The sequence below is a fragment of the Barbatula barbatula genome (assembly GCF_947034865.1).
Source record: "Barbatula barbatula genome assembly, chromosome: 13".
In the NCBI taxonomy this organism is placed as follows: Eukaryota; Metazoa; Chordata; class Actinopteri; order Cypriniformes; family Nemacheilidae; genus Barbatula; species Barbatula barbatula.
Window position 1 is genome coordinate 14538537 of NC_136776.1, and position 12945 is coordinate 14551481.

At 37.6% G+C, this 12945-nt stretch overlaps 1 protein-coding gene across 1 annotated transcript in view; it reads right to left on the minus strand.

The window, feature by feature from the left end:
* LOC306902970 (adhesion G-protein coupled receptor G7-like) overlaps positions 1-12945 on the minus strand; it is a gene marked incomplete at both ends in the record, with an annotated part of 93216 nt that overhangs the window by 58721 nt on the left and 21550 nt on the right. The gene's annotated exons all lie outside the window — the stretch shown is intronic.

The window sequence follows — 12945 nt, forward strand, 5'->3', positions numbered from 1 at the left end:
CTGTTGTGAAGTGAAGATTCATATTAGGTGCATCAAAATATATATATATATACCGATTATTATTATTATTATTTGTATTATTCTTGTTATTTTATCACTTGTCTCAGATAATGTCCCTTGTGTTCTGTTTTGTGAAAAATATAAATAAAACGTTTCTATTTGATTGATTCATGTCAATGTGAATATACAAACCACTAGATTTTTGTGCTCCGTGTCCAGAAGGTTCTCTGTGGTCTCTGATTGTTCTTCCACAACATACTCTTCCGATTGGGATGAGGATGAGGCTGATGATGGGATCTGGGAAAGTGGAAGCTCTCTTCCCCCAAACCAAAATCCTCAGATAGGGCTGGAGATGTGGTCTGGGGCAGCTCTGGTTGTTTTCCCTTTTTCTTTGGTGCCGGGGAGACGAACCATGGAGTCTTTGGTCTAAATGAGATGTGGCTTTCATCGTCTTTCTTTAACTCTTTCTTGAACAGCGGACGTCTGACTTTCCGCTGTTCCATCTCCTCTTCCATCTTTGCCTCCTGGTGGATCTGGGTGATAGTCTTGGGACCCAGATTTGCCCTCCGTGGAACCCATAGATTCTGGAAAAAGAATAATACTGTATGTTAATGCTGTGATTAAAACATATTTTGAATATTGACAAAATAAAAATCTCACACAACTCACAAGTCTCAGGTCCATGACGTCCTGCATCATGAAGCGGATGCGCGTAGATGTTTTGCGCTCCTTCACCAAAGTTTCCATCTGGTTAATGTATTCGTCCATTTTAATCTGAATGTGAAAAACACAAGAGTCAAAAACATCCACAAGCATCAATCAATTCATCGGTATGCTGTTTTGCTGACACACAACCAAACACATGAACCCTTACCTTTCTTTCCCCAGCGTCGAGTTCTTTGCCCACTGTGGTGAGCAGCTTGCAGAGGCACTCGAGTGTCTCATCATCATGTTGGTTCAATGAGTTGGTGAGACACTCGTGTATGATGGTCTCCTTCAACATCTTCAGTTTGTAGAGCTCCCCGATGAAGTTGACGTTTCCAATGGAGCATCTTCTAGCTTTCGCCCTGGCCTCTGCAAGCTCTTGTCTCAGTTTTTCCTGTTCGCTAGCCTGAAGGAAAGCAAGAAATATAAAATGAATTTCTACTATAATTTCATAAAAATACTGTGAAAAACTGTTTATCTAATACCTACAGCACCTTTAGAAGGTTTCTAATATAGCTTTTAATTATTAGTCTTTACATTTGAAGAAAACTTTGAATGTTTTTTTTTGAGTACTGAAACACTTACTGGTGCAGCCTCCATCTCCTTCTGTTTGATGGTGAAGCCGTCCTCCTTTACTCGGTCATTGTCAAACTGCTTCAAGCAGAATCGGAGCAGAATTGACTTGAAGGACGAATATGTTTTGGATGACTGTTTCGAGGGGACTTTAAACTACAAACACAGAAAACAAAAATAACTTAAAATCCCATCTGAAATCTTCAGCTGGATCTACATATGTAAGTCAAAGGCTATTTAATGCAGTAGTATTTGAAACATAACTCACGTTTGCCATATTCCTGCACATACTGGCGTACGTGACAGAGAAGCTGGGCTCAGAGATGGCTTTCTCATGCACCAGCTCTACGACACGCCTGAGACGCTCCATCGTGTCGATCTGCAGCTCATTCACCTTCACCATAAGCTGGTCGAACTTCTCGGGGGTCAATCTGTTGAGGATGCTCCTGAAGCTCCGCAGAAGTTCCTACATAAAACAAACATTAAACATTATTTCAAGATACAAATGAATTCAATGAACCAAAAGCTGAATGAGATGCAAATTTGAGTTAAAGTAATTAAACACACCTCAGTTTTCTTGTGCTCTGAAACTTGACTGCTTGTCTCCTCTTTCTTGACGCTGGGCCTCCAAGCATCAGCCGACTTGTTCAGCTGGACGTCTTTATCCAGCTGAACGTTGATAATTTTGCGTGCAGGTAGTCGACGCACTTCTTTGTCCTGAGAAATGAGACCGAATAATTTAACTCGGGATAACTTGAACTAGAGCTTCTAAATACACATCACTTTTGTTTATGAGTTAAACGACTATAATCCTGTTTTCAGTTTAAAGTATCCGTAAAGAAGAGATTTTAAATGGATGTTTCACACAAAAATATCATTGAATGATGTTCAAGATATTGGAATATACAATTTCACTAATAATTATTTTCATTCCGTTTTCTAGGAAATAAAAGCTTTTTAGAAACTATTCTATAATAGCAGCAAATACATATTTCATCTGCTAGAAATAAATAAACCTCAACAAATGACGACTGTAATGTGTATGTGATTCAAGTCAATGTGAATATACACACCTCTAGATTTCTGTACTCTGTGTCCTGGAGGTTCTCTGTGGTCTCTTGTTGTTCTTTCACAACAGACTCTTCAGATTGGGATGAGGATGAGGCTGATGGTGTGATCTGGGACAGTGGAAGCTCTGGGGTCTCTTCCCCCAAACCAAAATCCTCAGATAGGGCTGGAGATGTGGTCTGGGGCAGCTCTGGTTGTTTTCCCTTTTTCTTTGGTGCCGGGGAGACGAACCATGGAGTCTTTGGTCTAAATGAGATGTGGCTTTCATCGTCTTTCTTTAACTCTTTCTTGAACAGCGGACGTCTGACTTTCTGCTGTCCCATCTCCTCTTCCATCTTTGCCTCCTGGTGGATCTGGGTGATAGTCTTGGGACCCAGATTTGCCCTCCGTGGAACCCATAGATTCTGGAAAAAGAATAATACTGTATGTTAATGCTGTGATTAAAACATATTTTTGAATATTGACAAAATAAAAATCTCACACAACTCACAAGTCTCAGGTCCATGACGTCCTGCATCATGAAGCGGATGCGCGTAGATGTTTTGCGCTCCTTCACCAAAGTTTCCATCTGGTGAATGTACTCGTCCATTTTAATCTGAATGTGAAAAACACAAGAGTCAAAAACATCCACAAGCATCAATCAATTCATCGGTATGCTGTTTTGCTGACACACAACCAAACACATGAACCCTTACCTGTCTTTCCCCAGCGTCGAGTTCTTTGCCCACTGTGGTGAGCAGCTTGCAGAGGCACTCGAGTGTCTCATCATCATGTTGGTTCAATGAGTTGGTGAGACACTTGTGTATGATGGTCTCCTTCAACATCTTCAGTTTGTAGAGCTCCCCGATGAAGTTGACGTTTCCAATGGAGCATCTTCTAGCTTTCGCCCTGGCCTCTGCAAGCTCTTGTCTCAGTTTTTCCTGTTCGCCAGCCTGAAGGAAAGCAAGAAATATAAAATTAATTTCTCGATAATTTCATAAAATAACCCTTTTGAAGAAAACTTTATGAATTTTTTTGGAGTACTGAAACACTTACTGGTGCAGCCTCCATCTCCTTCTGTTTGATGGTGAAGCCGTCCTCATTCACTTGGTCATTGTCAAACTGCTCCAAGCAGAATCGGAGCAGAATTGACTTGAAGGACGAATATGTTTTGGATGACTGTTTCGAGGGGACTTTAAACTACAAACACAGAAAACAAAAATAACTTAAACTCCCATCTGAAATCTTCAGCTGGATCTACATATGTAAGTCAAAGGCTATTTAATGCAGTAGTATTTGAAACATAACTCACGTTTGCCATATTCCTGCACATACTGGCGTACGTGACAGAGAAGCTGGGCTCAGAGATGGCTTTCTCATGCACCAGCTCTACGACACGCCTGAGACGCTCCATCGTGTCGATCTGCAGCTCATTCACCTTCACCATCAGCTGGTCGAACTTCTCGGGGGTCAATCTGTTGAGGATGCTCCTGAAGCTCCGCAGAAGTTCCTACATAAAACAAACATTAAACATTATTTCAAGATACAAATGAATTCAATGAACCAAAGGCTGAATGAGATGCAAATTTGAGTTAAAGTAATTAAACACACCTCAGTTTTCTTGTGCTCTGAAACTTGACTGCTTGTCTCCTCTTTCTTGACGCTGGGCCTCCAAGCATCAGCCGACTTGTTCAGCTGGACATCTTTATTCAGCTGAACGTTGATAATTTTGCGTGCAGGTAGTCGACGCACTTCTTTGTCCTGAGAAATGAGACCGAATAATTTAACTCGGGATAACTTGAACTAGAGCTTCTAAATACACATCACTTTTGTTTATTAGTTAAAGGACTATAATCCTGTTTTCAGTTTAAAGTATCCGTAAAGAAGAGATTTTAAATGGATGTTTCACACAAAAATATCATTGAATGATGTTCAAGATATTGGAATATACAATTTCACTAATAATTATTTTCATTCCGTTTTCTAGGAAATAAAAGCTTTTTAGAAACTATTCTATAATAGCAGCAAATACATATTTCATCTGCTAGAAATAAATAAACCTCAACAAATGACGACTGTAATGTGTATGTGATTCAAGTCAATGTGAATATACACACCTCTAGATTTCTGTACTCTGTGTCCTGGAGGTTCTCTGTGGTCTCTTGTTGTTCTTTCACAACAGACTCTTCAGATTGGGATGAGGATGAGGCTGATGGTGTGATCTGGGACAGTGGAATCTCTGGGGTCTCTTCCCCCAAACCAGAATCCTCAGATAGGGCTGGAGATGTAGTCTGGGGCAGCTCTGGTTGTTTTCCCTTTTTCTTTGGTGCCGGGGAGACGAACCATGGAGTCTTTGGTCTAAATGAGATGTGGCTTTCATCGTCTTTCTTTAACTCTTTCTTGAACAGCGGACGTCTGACTTTCTGCTGTTCCATCTCCTCTTCCATCTTTGCCTCCTGGTGGATCTGGGTGATAGTCTTGGGACCCAGATTTGCCCTCCGTGGTACCCATAGATTCTGGAAAAAGAATAATACTGTATGTTAATGCTGTGATTAAAACATATTTTTGAATATTGGCAAAATAAAAATCTCACACAACTCACAAGTCTCAGGTCCATGACATCCTGCATCATGAAGCGGATGCGCGTAGATGTTTTGCGCTCCTTCACCAAAGTTTCCATCTGGTGAATGTACTCGTCCATTTTAATCTGAATGTGAAAAACACAAGAGTCAAAAACATCCACAAGCATCAATCAATTCATCGGTATGCTGTTTTGCTGACACACAACCAAACACAAGAACCCTTACCTTTCTTTCCCCAGCGTCGAGTTCTTTGCCCACTGTGGTGAGCAGCTTGCAGAGGCACTCGAGTGTCTCATCATCATGTTTGTTCAATGAGTTGGTGAGACACTTGTGTATGATGGTCTCCTTCAACATCTTCAGTTTGTAGAGCTCCCCGATGAAGTTGACGTTTCCAATGGAGCATCTTCTAGCTTTCGCCCTGGCCTCTGCAAGCTCTTGTCTCAGTTTTTCCTGTTCGCCAGCCTGAAGGAAAGCAAGAAATATAAAATTAATTTCAACAATAATTTCATAAAATAACCCTTTTGAAGAAAACTTTATGAATTTTTTTTTGGAGTACTGAAACACTTACTGGTGCAGCCTCCATCTCCTTCTGTTTGATGGTGAAGCCGTCCTCCTTCACTTGGTCATTGTCAAACTGCTCCAAGCAGAATCGGAGCAGAATTGACTTGAAGGACGAATATGTTTTGGATGACTGTTTCGAGGGGACTTTAAACTACAAACACAGAAAACAAAAATAACTTAAAATCCCATCTGAAATCTTCAGCTGGATCTACATATGTAAGTCAAAGGCTATTTAATGCAGTAGTATTTGAAACATAACTCACGTTTGCCATATTCCTGCACATACTGGCGTACGTGACAGAGAAGCTGGGCTCAGAGATGGCTTTCTCATGCACCAGCTCTACGACACGCCTGAGACGCTCCATCGTGTCGATCTGCAGCTCATTCACCTTCACCATCAGCTGGTCGAACTTCTCGGGGGTCAATCTGTTGAGGATGCTCCTGAAGCTCCGCAGAAGTTCCTACATAAAACAAACATTAAACATTATTTCAAGATACAAATGAATTCAATGAACCAAAAGCTGAATGAGATGCAAATTTGAGTTAAAGTAATTAAACACACCTCAGTTTTCTTGTGCTCTGAAACTTGACTGCTTGTCTCCTCTTTCTTGACGCTGGGCCTCCAAGCATCAGCCGACTTGTTCAGCTGGACGTCTTTATCCAGCTGAACGTTGATAATTTTGCGTGCAGGTAGTCGACGCACTTCTTTGTCCTGAGAAAAGAGACCGAATAATTTAACTCGGGATAACTTGAACTAGAGCTTCTAAATACACATCACTTTTGTTTATGAGTTAAACGACTATAATCCTGTTTTCAGTTTAAAGTATCCGTAAAGAAGAGATTTTAAATGGATGTTTCAAATAAGACAAAGACAAACCATTGATCGGCTGCTTGATGGAGTTTTAGGCTTTGATCTCCTGTCGATGCTTGGACCCACTGGCAGCCTCTTTTCATTCATCTGTTAAAACAGCCAATCACAGAGCAGACACATGTTAAAATTTGGTAATTTTCTAATACTTAAAGAGTCAAGATTACTCAAGAGAACTTCTGCTTGTTTGATGTGTTAGAGCAGGACTTGACGTAACAGAGACTGACTGAGATTTCACTGGAAGCTGCTAAGATTTAGCACAGAATTATTGAATCACTTGCATATGGCTTTAGATATTGTAAACTAGAAGTCTTCTGGTTAAATATTAGTTCAAAATAATCTTCCATTCAAATGATAAATTCAATATTGTTATATAAATGCAGTAGTTCAGGGAATGCAATCAAACTGCATTAAGGCATTTTTAACAATTAGCTGTTGTGTTTTATATATTGTTGCTTATCATAGACATTATTACTTCTGTTGTTGGCCAAAGTGTATATTACATATACATTTAGATAACACATATTGCAATGAACATGCTTCCTTCTAATAACGTGTTGTGTATAACAATAGGTGTCACCTCAGTGTTGGAGGTCTCTGGATCCTGGTCCCTCTGGGGCTCAGATGGACTTTCGGACGTCCCGTCTTGTTCTTCAGTGACGGGCTCCTCCATCATGGTTGAGGGTTGTTGTTCCTCTTTTTCAGGCTGGAGAATTAGCAGAGAAATAAATTTCAAAACGTCAATGTCACTTACTTTTCATTTAGAGTTGTTCTACATATAAACCACAATAAAACTAATCAAAATGTAACATGTGAAAAAAACATTTTAGCACAATGACATATTGCTCATATAATTTATTTCACACATTTAGTGAATATTGCCTTCAAATTGAAACATTTTATACGTACATAAAACAATCACTGTCTGTTTAGATGTTACACATAAAACATGTTTCTATTAAAAACCTACAATAAGGACACTTACATCCACTCTTTCCAGCGGCAGAATGGACCCCATAGCCTTGATGTTGAGGCATGATGGTAGTACGGACCCCATAGATATGATGGCGGGGTCCAGTATAGACATCAGGGTAACATTGGTCGGGTCGGTTGCTAGAACTGACTCCATACCAATGGCAGGAACTGATGATCTTCTTGGATATATGACAGTAGTTGGGTCAAAGGGAACTAGCTGCACTTCAATGATGAAAGTCGAAGTCTTGAAGTGGAAAAGCACTAGACCTTTGCTGCTGATAATAAATCGCTTTGAGAAAGTGATACAAACAATTTGCAGTCACGTAACTCTCGCTGTACTCCTAACCTGTGAGAGACAACAAGAAGGTAAACATCGATCGATCTCAACCGATCTCGGTTATTATCTTAACCGACGTGTTTTTTCATCAAAACAAGTGCAGTTGATCTAAATACATACGTTAAATACAACAAAATAGCTTAAAAACTGAAGAGGTTTTTCAAGCGTTACTTACCAGTCGTTCGCTCAGATAAGAGTGAGCGCGTCTACGCGTCAACAGAGTTTTGAAGCGCGCGGACTCATTATTACGTCACGCCATAGCAACAACCAACGTTACATAACATCAAACCAGTAACTGGAAGCAATAAAACACATAGAAACACATAGAAATCATGTTATATTATTATAATAAAACATTCACAAGACAAGTCGATTTGATCACTGGAATAAATAACATGTTTAGTCATGTTTTATGTATTAAAGCATTAGTGAACCGCACTTATACAGATGCCGCTTCAATTCCGCTTGCGGACAACTGCCACGCATGTAAATACTTCACAGGAATCATAAGACGAAGTTTAAATGTGCGTTAACATGTATAAAAATACACTTAATAATTGCTGTAGTCCTTTTTATTCTGTGAAGAAATACATTGTTTATTTTCATTGCCGAAGGCCTCATTTATTTGTCATTTGGTGGACGGAAATACCGTCTACATGCTTTGAGATTTTATGAGGAATAAAAAATGATTCATGGTCATCAACATTTCATCAAGTATTATTTAACGCATAAATCGCCCATTTCGAAGCCACCTTCAAATTCTTTCACGGAGCTTTTAGCTTTTTTTAAGATGGCGACGTTTATTTTCTCTATAACTATTTCTTTACATTCCTAAACATTTCGCTTTAATAATAGGACTCTTCTTTCCGTTTCCATCTCGATTCTCTCCACCACTCACAACCAGTGACTGTATCCAGTGTTATATTAAATAATGTGTTATAACATCAAAACACCCAAAGACAATAACAACACATCAAATGAATATTTGTTTTAATAGACAGACCTCCCCTCAGTTCAGGCTGCATAATACATGAAATTCTTTAGTTACGGTGTTTGTATCAAATGCTATCAACTGTGCTTACTCTGGTAAAACCCATGTTAATAATTCTCGTAATAAAGTGATTTTACAAAATAAATACTAAATCATTTACTAGTTATTATTATGGCTATATTGTTAATTTTAGATCAAACTTTGGAATCCACTTATGATGTTTAATGGCAACAGAAGAGAAAGACTTGCAATAATAATAAAAACAATTCAATTGTATCCACACATAACAATAAAGATTTGATAGTATATAGTACAAACTCACAGTATATTATGTTTACAGATCTCGTGCGTTTTAAACTCAAAGATGAAAATGTAAACAACACTTCTATTATAAGATTGTGATGCATCTAAATATGTATTAATATGTCTAAATGTGCACAAAATGGTGCCAGGTTGTAATGGTACCAATAGTACCAACATGTACTACACATTTACAAGAACATTTTACTTTCTGTCACAAACAATTTAATACAAAATTCAGATCCACAAACAATGCAAACAAGGTAAGCATAAATCATTCACATAAAATATCAATGTTAAAGTGCAACAGCTTAATTTAACCGTTTAACTTTGAATAAAAGTTCCTTTGACATGACATCTTAAATACTTGTATACTGTAAAAGATGACTTGCAGTCATTCAGTCCACAAGCACTGTTAAAACTGAGTTCATGTGACGTGTTCATAGTTTCGTAAAGGTTATTGTTGTTCTTGTTGACCTTGTGCATCGATTTGACAGTTATTGGAAGGGGTTTTTCACCCACCTCTGGAGGAACAAAGCAAGCACTGAAGACTCCAATAATTCCCTTTTAAACTCCAAATCTCCTGCAAACCTGCGCACTATCCATTTTGACAAGTTTCCTCCTGGAGAAAGTCTTTTCCCAATCGTTTTTTACCAACTGTGAATGGAGCACCAGCATCACACTGTGAGAAAACAACATTAAGACATTAATGCAACCAGATTTCATATGACATAATTTTTCCCCTTTTTAAACCATACATGGTTCATCCCTAAAAACAATAATGCACTTAAGAGTTTAAAAAAAAGTTAATTTTGCCATTCTGACCTTTGTCTTTATGTTAATGTCATATCTCATCTTTTTGTGAATGTTTTGTATTGGCGAGAGATCATTTTATTTGCCCGACCGGACTGAGTCCATGTAAGTAGATGTGGACGTGGAATCCTGTTATTTACATGTCATCTGTGAATTATGTGCTCAGTTTAACATACGACACGAGTGATGGTCAAGGATTTATCTGAGGATATGAACACATGAACTTCATCTCCAGAGTTCCTCTGAGAGTTTATTTACAAGTGTTTTACTGTCTGAGTGAAGCGATCGGCGAACACACAAAAACCCCATCATCTTCCCTGCAGTATTTGTTATTGAACATTGTAGTGCCCTTGTAGTAAATTGATAATCACTGTTTACTTTAATAAAGTTAAAAAAACACTATAGTATCTAAGAATTTGACTGCAGTTTAATATAGTTAATAGTATAGTATTCTACAGTAATTTATGTGGATACCACTATTGTATAGTAAAAAAGTAAAAACACAGAAATGAAAAATATTAAAACAAATGAAGGTGATCTAAAAATAACATGGTGCTAATTTATCCATCTGTATCTAACATTAATGTATTTTATCAGTTACCTGCTTATTCATGATGAATTGCAGTTTCATATTTATTTAAAGATGACAACAGTGGATTTATACTTGTTCTACTACGGTTTGGCCTGTGCTAGCAAACTTTAAACCTCTCTAACACCAGTGCTATGTGCAAAAGAAGTTCACTTAAAGCCTTAACACTAATAATAATGACTGCTTGCCTTTGTTTTATAACAATTATATTGATTATATTATATAATAATTCAAATGAAATATATATTTTTGATCTTTGGACAAGTGATTTTTGTGAATGACAAATGTAATAACATGACAATGCTTAATGTCAAGCCCTGAGATGTATTTTATATTGAACCGTATTGTTTTCTAGCTGTTCCCTCTACTATTGCTGATGTAAACAACACAGTCACGTTATTCCAGAACCGTAGTGCACTATATAGCCTACACAGATCTAGTGGAAGTGGACAAACTATAAAACACAAAGCTGTAAACTGACGTTCACTGAAGAAACATGAAGTTCAAGTTGTTAGACAGGCGCACTACATGCAATACATGTTTTGAACAGGAGGGGCCGCTGTGTTCACAAACATACTGACGTCTCTTAAATGTAAAATAATGTCAAAAGCACAAAGTCTAAGTTTGATTATATTTAATAACACTTTGGAATTGTTCGTTGGTTTTCTTTGATGTGGACTTTGTTTTAAAATTGCAGTTTAGTTTTGTAATTTTACAATTTTACAAAGAAATGTGCAGTTGTTCATTTAATTTGTCTCATCTGATTTTGTTAAAAATAAACGTTATCGTGCAGTGCATGACGTCAGTCAGCTCCCAAAGCAAAGTTATTGCGCGCGCATTCAAACTGACTGACAGTCGATCGCGCTTTTTAAAACTCAGAATAAACCTGGGAAATTAACAATCCGGAAATGACGTTAATGGACTAAATAAACCCCAGATTATTTTTCACAATAAATGATCGCTTCATAATTTACCTGCATCGCGAGCTACACTGTCTGTTTATCTTATGCCAGCAGCCCCTGGATGACGTTCATCGTCTTCTTCTGCGAACAATATACAGCCAGTGTTGCCAACAAATTTACAGGGTTAGTTGCTAAAGGCAGATCGATTTGTTGCTAAAAATTGCTAAATGACGTTGAGACGTCATTGCGCTATGACGTCATTACGTAATCGCAACACAAACCTACGCCATTATATGTAATACGTAGATATTATTGTTTATTATATATATATATATATATATATATATATATACATACACATACACACACAGCATTTGTAAAAGTAATACAAACAACACTTATTCATGATAAGATTTTTTTTCTTTTTAAATACAACATTGATATTGAACAGTTAAACACTTTTGAACAATTACAGTTTATGTAGGCTATTTTCTAATTTACCATTGAAACTACACATTAACTGAACAATTAAAGCACTGTGGTAGTTGATATACCCTAAAACAACTTTTTTTATTTAATGATCTGTAAGACTGGGGCTTTATTAATGCTGTTCATTTATTCAAGTAATTCTTTGACATTTGGGTCTAAAGTGTTTTAATTCTACAATATACGCTGTAAAAAGGTAAAAACGTCTTAGTGCTGCCTGCAGTTGAATTTTCCTATTGGAAGTTGTGATGCCCTTACCAGCTCGCCACGCCCTTGCCGTTTCATGTGTTTTTTGGACTAGAGTCACTTTCCAGAAGTTGCTAAAAGTTGCCAAATAACTAAAAAAATTGCTAAATTTGTTGCTAGTTGCTTTATGAAAAAAAAGTTGCTAGGGTAGTCTGAAAAGTTGCTAATCTAGCAACAAAATTGCTAAGTCGGCAACACTGTATACAGCAGCTCGCCTTAAAAACTGCGACGTTCATTGGTTTCAGGTGAGTGACAGTTGACCTCATCCAATGTGCAGAGAGCCTGTCCATCGTTGCCCGTTTTGATTGCTGGACTAGCGTGAAGAGGCGTTACAGGTGTGGAGGCCCCGCCTCCAAGCTAAAAGCCGTATCCCAGACCACTTATCTCACATTTTCAGCTGACAACGTTGTGACGACATTTGAACCTAATTTAAGTTTCTTTTTCTTAAAATGTACAATATTCTCAACCCATAAGGGAACACGTGTTTAGTTCATCACAAACATTTAAAAGGGAAAGAAATGGTATGAAAGTTACAGTCAACACACCTGACACACAGTGTAATATGATGTGTTAATACTTATTGTCCTAAATTCTTTATTCTTTGTCTTTTCGATTTTGTTTATGTTTGTTTATAATGTATGGGGCTGTAATGAATGAGCAAACTCAGTCTGAGTTTTTATTGCAGACGATTAGTTTTTTTTATGTTTATCAAGATACATCATAAATTAACAAATATTACTATTAAAAATATTATTATTACAGGATAAAGCGTATTTCACAGAAGTATTTAACATTGCAGTTTTATAACGAAGGTATACAGTACCATTTATTACACAGCTCGTTGGAATGCTTGATTCTGATTGGCCAGTCGCGACATTTGCAGGTCAGTTTATTCCCAGATAACAACCTCTCAAAACGAGTACCCCTGATGCAGCAAATAATTTGGAATGCGTTTTTTTTGACAAATTAA